General features: G+C 44.7%; 1 pseudogene; it reads right to left on the bottom strand.

The window, feature by feature from the left end:
- Nucleotides 1–708: 708 nt before the first annotated feature.
- Nucleotides 709–1222, bottom strand: LOC123796573 (large ribosomal subunit protein uL23 pseudogene; annotated as a pseudogene).
- Nucleotides 1223–10181: the final 8959 nt, after the last annotated feature.

The raw sequence follows: 10181 nt of genomic DNA, 5'->3' as shown, positions 1-10181 counted from the left end.
AAAATATGTAAATTCTGAAGTAGTCAGGGAAATGTAAATTAAAGTAACAATGGTGATGTATAGCATGGTGACTATAGATAATAAGATCATACTGCATATTTGAAAGTTGCTTAAAGAGTAAATCGTACAAGTTCTCATCACACATACAAAATTTTGTAACTGTATATGATGACCAATGTTAACTAGACTTATTGTGGTGATCATTTTGCAATATATACAAATATTAAATCATTATGTTGTACACTTGAGACTAATATAATGTTATATGTCAATTATACTTCAGTTAAAGAAGTAAAAATGAGCAGTCACTTTATAACTATCAGGTATGCAAAAATTAGAACACTGGAAATGCCGTCTGCTGGTTTCTATATGGAAATATAATTTATGACAGCCATTTTGGAAAGTGATCTGGCAGCATCTATTAAAATTAAGATATTAAATTTAAGAGCACTCTCATTTCTCAGTGTTTATCTCATAAAAATAAAAGCACCTGTATGTATGGACATATATATAAGAATATTTATTGCTTGACAGAAAAAAAAATTCCTATCAATTAGGAATAGATGAATAAATTATGGCACATTTTTCATATGACAGCCTATTATGCAAGCATTTAACAGGGTGCATTAGAGCTATGACAGGTGACCTATGAGTTGGAGCTCCAAGTTGGAGTGATTTTCATGAGTGAAAATCATTTTTTTCTTTTGGTGAAAAAATTTATATTTAGAGTTAGCCAGCTGGACTCAGTTTAGATGATCCCAATTTTGTTGGCAACATCCAATGCATCATAGTCAGAAGCCAGTCGAACGTTTACCTTCTTCTCCCCATCAGGCCTGATCGAGGTGTTGACCGTGGCCATGTCAATGTCGTAGAGCCTCTTCACAACCTGTTTGATCTGGTGCTTGTTGGCCTTGGCCTCCACAATGAACACAAGTGTGCTGTTGTCTTCTATCTTCTTCCTGGCTGACTCAGTCATGAGGGGAACTTGACAATGATGATATAGGGATCAAGCTTGTTTCTCCTGGGGGCGCTCTTCCAAGGATATTTGGGCTGCCTTCAAAGACGCAGTGTCTTGGGTCGTTGGAATGTAGGTGACGTGCAGATCTTTTTTTTTTTTGTGACCGTGGATGCCTTTCAGCACCGCTTTCTTGGCCTTCGAAGCCTTTGCTTTGGCTTTGGCTTTGGGAGGAGCAGGGGCTTCCTTCTTCACCTCTGGTGCCATCTTTGTGAAAGGGATTCTTGAGTTACTATTGACAAAAAAAATAAGATAAAGTATGTAAGATTAGTGTAGAACATTGACCAAAAAACCCAATAATGTATATATATGGTGATATATGTGTCTATGAAACCATTATATTTATGCATGCATGTAAAATTATCAGTGTGCATATAAAAAATTTATCACCAAGTATTATAAAATATAAAGGTGTAGGAGTGTGCATGGGAGCGAAAGATGACTTTTGAACTGGCTGAACAACCAAGGGTTGATGCACATATTAGAATTATTTTGGGAGGAAGATCGAGAACTGTGCTCTTGCTCTGGTTCTAGTTCTTGTCACCATCTTGGTCATGACATTGGAAAGATACAGAAACTATGTTGGTTACACTTGCAGATAAAGGAAAGAAAGATGAGATAGCTATTATGTTTGATGACAGAAATAAGATTCAAAACAAGCCAGAGGATTTAGCCCAGAGCTATAAAATGAACATTAATCATGGTAAATATGAAGTCCTGTATCTGGGTTTGACTATATCCATTTCCTTAAACTCTCGGTGTGGTAATTATCAGTTTCTGGTCTATGAGTTCCATGAAGTCATTGACTCTGTCTTATTTATCTTCAAGTCCCCACTACTGACTACCCAGCATAGTGCCTGCCCCATAACTGCACAGGACAGAGCCTGGGTAGGGTCTGGGGAGCCCGGGGAGATGAGATATGAGGCTACCCTGCACAGGGGGAAGGCAGGACACACACGAGGGGCACCTGCTGTTGTCAGACTCCACGCGGGCGCATTTTAACCTCCTAAGATCCCTGGAGAGTGAGTAATATTGATACACTTTACAGATTAGAAAGTTAAGGGTAAACTAGTTATGTTACTTGTCCCAAATTACAAAGTACTAAAAAGGAAAAACGGGGATTTGAACCCCAGGTTTGCCTGATTTCAAAATCTCCCCCCCCAAAACTGGTAGGAGAGCAAATGTTATTTTAAAATCATGGGCACTTAGAGGTGGGAAATCATGGGGGCGAGAAGTCAGGGTGCAGCTGGGGGGAGGTGCTTGAGCTCTGGGTACCACTCAGCTACTCGCTGCCACCACCACCGCCATCTTTAACCAGACCAGCTTTGCTTTATTCTTTTTTGCTTTGTACTTCATGAGAATTGTTGTTTTATTCTTTGTAAGATTCCATTTGAATAAAGAATTCCCTGACTGGAAGGGGAAAAAAAAGAGCTTAAAACCAATGATCTCACACATCCCTGGGTTGATCTTGATTACATACAAGAGACAAATGGAATTCCAAGAAGAGAGCAAATTGTTTGAATTATCGAGGCCCAGCCAGGGCTGGCCCCAGACCACCAGCAGCCTGGGTTTCTCCTGTGCCCCCCCTGGGTGGAAGATGGGGGTGGGGGCTGTTTTCAGGTGGAAACATCCACAGGGCCGCTACCTCTCCCCTCCTCGGCCCAGACTTGCCCAATCACCACTCCTATTACCCACATGGCTGCTTTTTTCTGTCCGTCCTCTGGGGGAGGGTCAGGGGCTTGCCATCAGGGGTCTGTCAATCTTTCTCTGAGTGCATCCACTTTTCCAGAAGGCCATGCTCCCCCCAGATGCTTAAAAGTCCATTTGGGGCCCCCTGTGGGGTGCCTGAGACTGCCCCACACCAGGAATCGGGTGAGTTGCTTCTTGGTTGCTTTCCTGCCTGTGCCTGCTTGACTAAGCAGGGCTGGGTCAGTGCCATTCACCCCCTTTCCCTCCCTCCAGGAGGCTGGCCTGGTGACCCAGGCAGGCCCTCTCCCCTCAAGCCACTGAGAAACATCACCAGCTCTGTCTCAACCACTGCATTGTCTCCCTGCACTTCAGGAAGTGGACAGCCTCAGACACTGAGAAGGACCCCAGGTTTGATGACAGTGGGCAATTGTGGGGGCCTGCTCCCTGACAGTAGTTCCATCCAGGGGGAATTGTTGGAGTAGAGCTACTTTCAAATAGGAAATATAGTATTAGCAACTCTAGTCACCGGGCTGTACACACATCCCCATGATTTGTTTATTTTATAACTGGAAATTTGTACTCACTGATCTTTTTTGGTCATTTTCAATTATACATTTGATTTTACTTACTTATTTTTTTAAAGATTTTATTTATTTATTTGACAGAGAGACAGACAGCCAGCGAGAGACGGAACACAAGCAGAGGGAGTGGGAGCAAAAGAAGCAGGCTCCCAGCGGAGGAGCCCGATGCGGGGCTCTATCCCAGGACTCTGGGATCACGCCCTGAGCCGAAGGCAGACGCTTGACTGAGCCACCCAGGTGCCCCTCAATTATACATTTTAGATAGAAGTTTACCAGTAGAACTTTCTGTTTCTGTGATGGTGAAAATGCCCTGCATTTGTGCTAATCAATATGGTAACTGCTGGCTGCACGTGGCTTTGAGTGGTTGAAACGTGATCAGTCCAACTGGGGAACTGAAGTTTTAATTTAATTTAACTTTAATTAACTTAAATTTAAATACCCACATGTGTCTAGCGGCTGCAGCACAGAACTAACTGGATTGGTTTCAAACAGATAAAACGGTATTATTTCTTTATACAAATGTTCATAGCAGTGTTATTTATAAAAGCCACAAGGTAGAAACAACCCAAGCTTCATTAACAGCTTAATGGATAAGTAAAATTTGCTTTATCCACACAATGGAATAGTATTCAACCATAAAAAAGGAAGGAACTACTGACATGGATGAACCTGGAAAACATTACGTTAAGTGAAGGAGGCCAGACACAATAAGGCCATATATTGTATGATTCTGTTCATAGGAAATATTCAGACTAGACAAACCCATAGAGACAGGAAGCAGATTAATGGCAGCCGGGGCCTGGGGCACATGGGAAGGAATGGAGAGTGACCGTTGATGTTTTTCCTTTTGGGCTGATGAAAATGTTTTACACCTAGTGGTCATGGCTGCCTAGCATTGTGACTGTACTAAATGTCACTAATGGTAAATTTTACATTATATGTATTTTACCACAATAAAGCAAAACAAAATGAAAACAAAGCAGAGATGGTATTATCTCTTATTATTCCGTTGGGAAAGGGGGTGAAGTCCTCTGGCCTCAGTGGAACTCCAGCCCCCAAGGCATACTCAGCCTCTTGCTGCTTCCTTCCCCCACCCCAAGGGCAGAAGACACCACCCAGGGTGACAGCTGAGCTGCTATCTCCGAAGGGACCAGAAAAGAGCCACGCAGTGACAGAGTGGGGAACAAGCCACCAGTTAAGGTTCTCCTAGTCCTCCCAGGGGCACTGGGGAGCATCCTGGACAGGAGGTGTGACATGGCCCCCCTGAGCCTCTAAGACTTGGCAGCCCCGCCCCTGGGAGCTTGTGCTCCCATGCAGGACACTGAGGAGAGATGATTAACAGTCCCTTCCGTGGGCCCAGCCCCCATCAAGGCAAAGTGTGCGCCTATTAATCAGGCAGGAGTGCTCTTTGCTCAGACACGCGTTTGGTGGAGCAGGCCCCCAACATTCATCGAGGATGCTGTGTGGAGCTCTTAACCTTTCCCTGAAGTCTGCTGGGAGCCCCGCCTCCCTTCACACACAAGGAGCTGGCCAAAAGGACAAGGCACCGTAATTTAACTGGGGGTGCCACTCAGGAAGTGGTGTGCCTTCAGAAATGACTCAGGCATGAGACCACGCTCCTGACTTCCAAAATCAATATTCACTGTCCAGGTGGCACTTGAGACTGCTGTGGGGGAGATCCCCTCCCTGCCTGCCAAATGAAATAAATTGTGAAGTCACCTGGTCACAAGAGAAAAATGACCCCTGACCAGGGAAAACGCGGTCTTTGAAGGAAGCACAGAAAACTCAACACTGAGAGTCCTCTGTGCTGCTACCCAGCGCTGTGTCCCCAGGCTGCCATGTGATCTTTCCATTTCCAAGTCTGTTGAAAGGGGCCAGTGAGCCTGTCCTGCTACACTCAAGGGCTTACAAGAGGACAGGCTTCTGAAGTCAGACAGACCTGAGCTCAAATTTTATCTCTGGCACCTATGAGCTGTGTAACCTGGGATAAGTTGTTCAGTCTTCCTAAGTCTGCTTGCTCACCTGTAACATGGGTAGAAGAAAGTCTACTTGACAAGGTTGTCATGGGAATCAAGTGGCATAATGGCTTGTGAAGCCATTAGCGTTATGCTTGGCACCTAAAGAAGTGCTCAATAAATAACACCTATTATTTTAATTATATATACTGTCAAATACGGCTCTAGATGGGGAAGCAATTTCAAAATATGTGGTCTATTTTGCTAGGGTGACAAGGTCTCGGAAGCACTACAGAGAAGCAGAAGAGTTGGGAATGAGCCTTGGGGCGCTACCACTGGCAAGTGGGACAAAGTCCTACTATGTTTTATCTTGTGTCCCATCTTGGGTTCTCAAAATGGGTCCCGATTGCTCAAGAAATGGACCCTTAGTCACCCAGAAAATTCTCACTGTGGGTCCTTCTTACAGATTGAATGTGTGCGCCTTCCGACATTCATATGGAGAAAACCACCCCCCATCGAAGGGGATGGTGTTCAGAAGGGGGACCTGGGGGAGGGAATTCAGTCATGAGCATAGAGCCTCATAAATTGGATACTGTCCTTATAAAAGGGACCCAGAGAGTTCCCTCACCTCCTTCCACCGTGTGGAGACACAGAGAAAAGATTGCCTTCTGAGAGCCAGGGAATGAGTCTTCACCAGTCACCCTGTCTGCTGCTGTCTTCATCTTGGACTTCCCAGTCTCCAGAACTGTGAGAAACAGATGTCCATTGGTTAAGCCACCCAGCGTGTGGTATTTTTGTTATAGCAGCCTGAATAAATCAAGAAGGCCCTGGAGATGGCTCTGCTAATTGTCCAGAATGTGGGTCCATACTTTTTTGGCTTACCTCTTCCTCCCCAGCTCTGTTTCCCTGGGCTTCCCAAATCCGCTCTCCACACCCTGCTCAGATGACCCACCTTGGACACACTTCTCAGGTTATATCCGTTCCCAGGTTATATCAGGTTCTTTGGGATCCTGTTGGACCCACCCTTTGGCTTCATCAGCTTGGATGCAAGAGTGAAACAGCCTCCTTTGCCACACCCCATCCTGTAGGACTACAGCCAGCCTCACAGGCTGCCCATCCTAGACCTCAGTTTCCTCCCTCATAAAATAAGGGTGTTGAGGCAGATGTTCTGGAAGGTTCCCTCAAGCTTTGACATTCTGTGATTCTAAATACTATTATTGATACATACAGAATTTTTGTTGTTCTTCTTTTGTAGGATGCAACCTGTGAAATCAGCCAGGACACAGGTGGTTCTGAAGGGATGAGTCACTCTGGGGCAACTGAAACCCCAGATTAATTAATTCTTCTCCAACTGTCTCCTATTTATCTCACCTCCATTAACCTTTGGGTCTGTTTATTGTGAGAAGCCTGAGTAGGATGGAAGCAGGATGATTCCTGCCCAAAGTATCAGTCAGCTACCTGGGTTTGTCACTGGGGAGTAAGAAAAGCTGGTTGGAGAGGTGAGCAGAAGCCAGGGCTCAGAGATTGTCAGGGCAGGGACCCTTCCAGAGCTGCCTCATAGGGATGAAAAGTGAGACATGAAGTCCTTCTTTAAAATACCAGCCTGCCACCCCACTCCAGCTGTCAGGGACCCTCAGGGAGCTCCATAGCATTGAAAACTTTAGCTGCACTCTCCATTTGATAGCCACTAGCCACAAATTTAAATGATTAAAGTTAAATATAAATTCAGTTCTCCTGTTAAAACTAACCACATTTCAGGTGCTCAATAGCCACAGGTGGCTACTGGCTACCATATTGGACAGCACAGATAGAGAACATTTCCATCATCACAATGGAATACAGTACTCCTAAGAGCATAGAAAATGGAGCCAACATTTCCCTGGCATCAGAAATACCTAAGACAGCTATAACAAGGCATCCTGAGGTCACATGCCAGTCCACTCTGAAGATGTCCCAGTGTCTTACAACATCCCATACCTCCTCTTGGGCTCTGGTGCAGTTAAGCTGTGATGTTGAAGGGGGTGCTGTTCCTACTGTCAAGATCAAAAGCTTAGAGTGATACCTGAAACCTCAGGCATTCTCCCCTCTCACAGAGCTCTCTGGAAGGATGGAAGTGGGAGATGGCTCAGGTAAGGGAATTCACATACGCTGAGCATTTTCTGCATGCCAGAGTTGTGCTAGATGTTTCACACATGTTGTTCATTTAATCCCTAGAACTAAGCTTTGAGTTCAGGTATGCTGTCACCCTCTCTAACAACTCCTTGAAGTCAAGGACTGCTGAGTTAATACTTGCCAAGTTCTCAGAACAGTGTCTGGGACACTGTAAGCACCATATAAGTGTTTGCTAAAGAAGAACGAATCCACCTTGGATTCTGTATTCTAAGCAAGTTGGGGGCAGAGCAGGGGATAGAATCTGGGCTGCTGTCTGTACTCCAGGGCTCCTTTTGCTACAAAACCACTGACAACAAAGCCTGACATAGAGGACACTGATTGTTTTGGGTCATCCCATTCCATTCTCCCAACCTCCTCTTTCCTCATCATGGATAGTCTTGATGAGCTGTAAACCATGATGCCCTCCCTGCCCTAACCAACAGGTGGGCCTTTCTCTGCCAGGACTTTGACTTCTGAGCACAAAGACTCAGTGATGGAAAGCCCCCCTAGAGCTCCCTCACCCCAGCATCAGTGCCTAGAGAAGAGAATTGATCAGGTTCTACTTCCTCGGTCCCCAGAGCTGTCCTGTAATCTATTCTGTTCCTAACCTGGTTCTCCAACTACCTGCCAGTTTTTGTGAGCTACATGATAACCCTTCATTCAATTGCCTTTTTGATACAACTGGCCAGAGTTGTTTTCCGTAGCTTGCCATCAAAGAAGCTTGACTGATACTTCTTCAAAGGAATACGAAGTCACAGCCCTGAAAAAGATTAAGTAGGAGGAAGATAGAGATGGAAGAAACTAGAATGGAAAAGGGAGTTGGTTCTCAGCAGCCATTTTTCTATGCCTTGATGATCCCAAATGATTCTTCGTGGAAAGGCAGGAGACACTGAAGAGTGATGTGACACACCGAGTAATTGGTGTGTCTAATTCTTCATCTTCCCTATATCCACACCTTTTGTCATGTGGTTTTGCTCCCATTAGAGGTGAGGTAGATTTCTCTACTTCCAGAATTTGGTTTTGACCATGTGACTTGCATCTCCAAAGAGACATTAATTAGTAAGCATCATGTGCACAGAGGCTTAAAATATGCTTGCACATTTGGGCTTGTCCTCCTGTGCTTCTGCAGCTGCAGTGAGAATCACAGGCCCAGGCCCTGTGGAGCAGAGCTGGACCCAGATCTTACAGTCACCCTGTTGAGCCCAACTTGGATCAGCAGAATCCCAGCTAATCCACAGAAGCAAGAGTGAGAGTGAATGATTGTTGCTTTAAGCCACTGAGTTTTGGGGCAGTTTGTTACACAGCATTAGCTAACTGATACAAGTAGATTATAAACCAAAGTGCTAAAGTGCTCTCATAAACAGTAGCTTATTTATGAATAATAATAACATTTACTCCTTTATTTATTTATTATGTGTCAAGTCCTGGGTATTCAGTTTGTATGTGCTAGTTCATGTAATCATCACCAAGAGCCTTATAAGGTTAGTGCTATGCTATTATTGTCATTATATAGGCAAGGGCACTGAGACTCAGACTGGATGAATATTGCCAACATCATACAATTAGCAGGTGGCAGTACTGAGATGCACACCCAGGCTTGTCTGCCTCTACATGTTGTACTTTTCATACCTCCTCCCTCTTTCCACCCCTTTCCATGGCTCTGACACTGGATTTAGATGACTGTACCCAAGATATCCCAAGCACGATATACAGAATTTCAGGCTCAGGGATTTTATTCCAGGAAACAGTATCAGGCAACACAGATAAGGAAATGTGCTCCATATCTCACTAAGAACATGCAACTATTTGTTTAATAATAGTAAAGGACCCTGAATGTCATCTCCTGCATTCTTTTTATATTCATAATTTAAAAATACAGCTCTGCTATTTTTTGTCTTCATCCCCTATACCAGGCATTGAAAAGTACTGTGGATTTTCATATCTTCTAAATATCTTGCCAATCTTTCCATTTCCCTCCACTCTTCCACCACCCCTCTCCTGGGTTTCATGATCCTCTCCTCCTGGCTCTCCATTTCCAGGGTCCTCCCTGATCTATTCTCCACTCTGCAGCCAGAGTGATCTTCCAAAATGCAAATTGGACCAGCCTCTCCCTCTGTTTAAAGCACTTTAATGGCCTCTCATTACTTTTAAAATAATAACAAATTACCTGCATGTGTCCTGCAAACCCTTGCATGACCTGGCCCCATCAACCTCTCCAGCACCTTCTCCCACCATGCTCTCTCTCACCTGCTATGCTCCAGACACTATGTATATTCTACTCTTACCCAAATGTCCTGTGCCCCACACTTCCTTTAATCACAGGGCCTTTGTACACACTGTTCTTACTGGAATATTCTTCCCACATCGGCCCTATCCCCAGGTTAACTCTTACTCATCCTTCATATCACTCCTTGATCTCCACCTCCCCTAACCAGCATCCCCTTCCCGATGAAGTTAGATTTCCTGCAACGTATCTCCCAAAATCTGCATTCTTCTCCAGTGTAGACCTCTCAATAGCTGATATTTATGCAATTGTTATATAATTACTGGATTAAGGCTCCTCATCCCAATGGGCTGTTAGGGTTATGAGTTTAAGGACAATGTCACTCATCACATGCCTTCTACTACCAGCCCTAGCGCACTGCCAAGTCCATAAGTAGTGGCTGAATGGATGAATAAATAATTGAATGTTACTCCCTCCTCACCCACAGTTATCCCCAAATCTGCTCCTCCTGCAGCCTTCCTCATCTCAGTCAGCAGGACTCTATTGTTCTGGTTCCCAAGCCAGAG

The sequence above is a fragment of the Ursus americanus genome, chromosome 1 (assembly GCF_024610735.1).
Source record: "Ursus americanus isolate L20-20 chromosome 1, mUrsAme1.1.p, whole genome shotgun sequence".
Lineage (NCBI taxonomy): Eukaryota > Metazoa > Chordata > Mammalia > Carnivora > Ursidae > Ursus > Ursus americanus.
The sequence above is the reverse complement of the archived record's forward strand: the minus strand, read 5'-3'. Positions and strand labels throughout refer to the sequence as shown.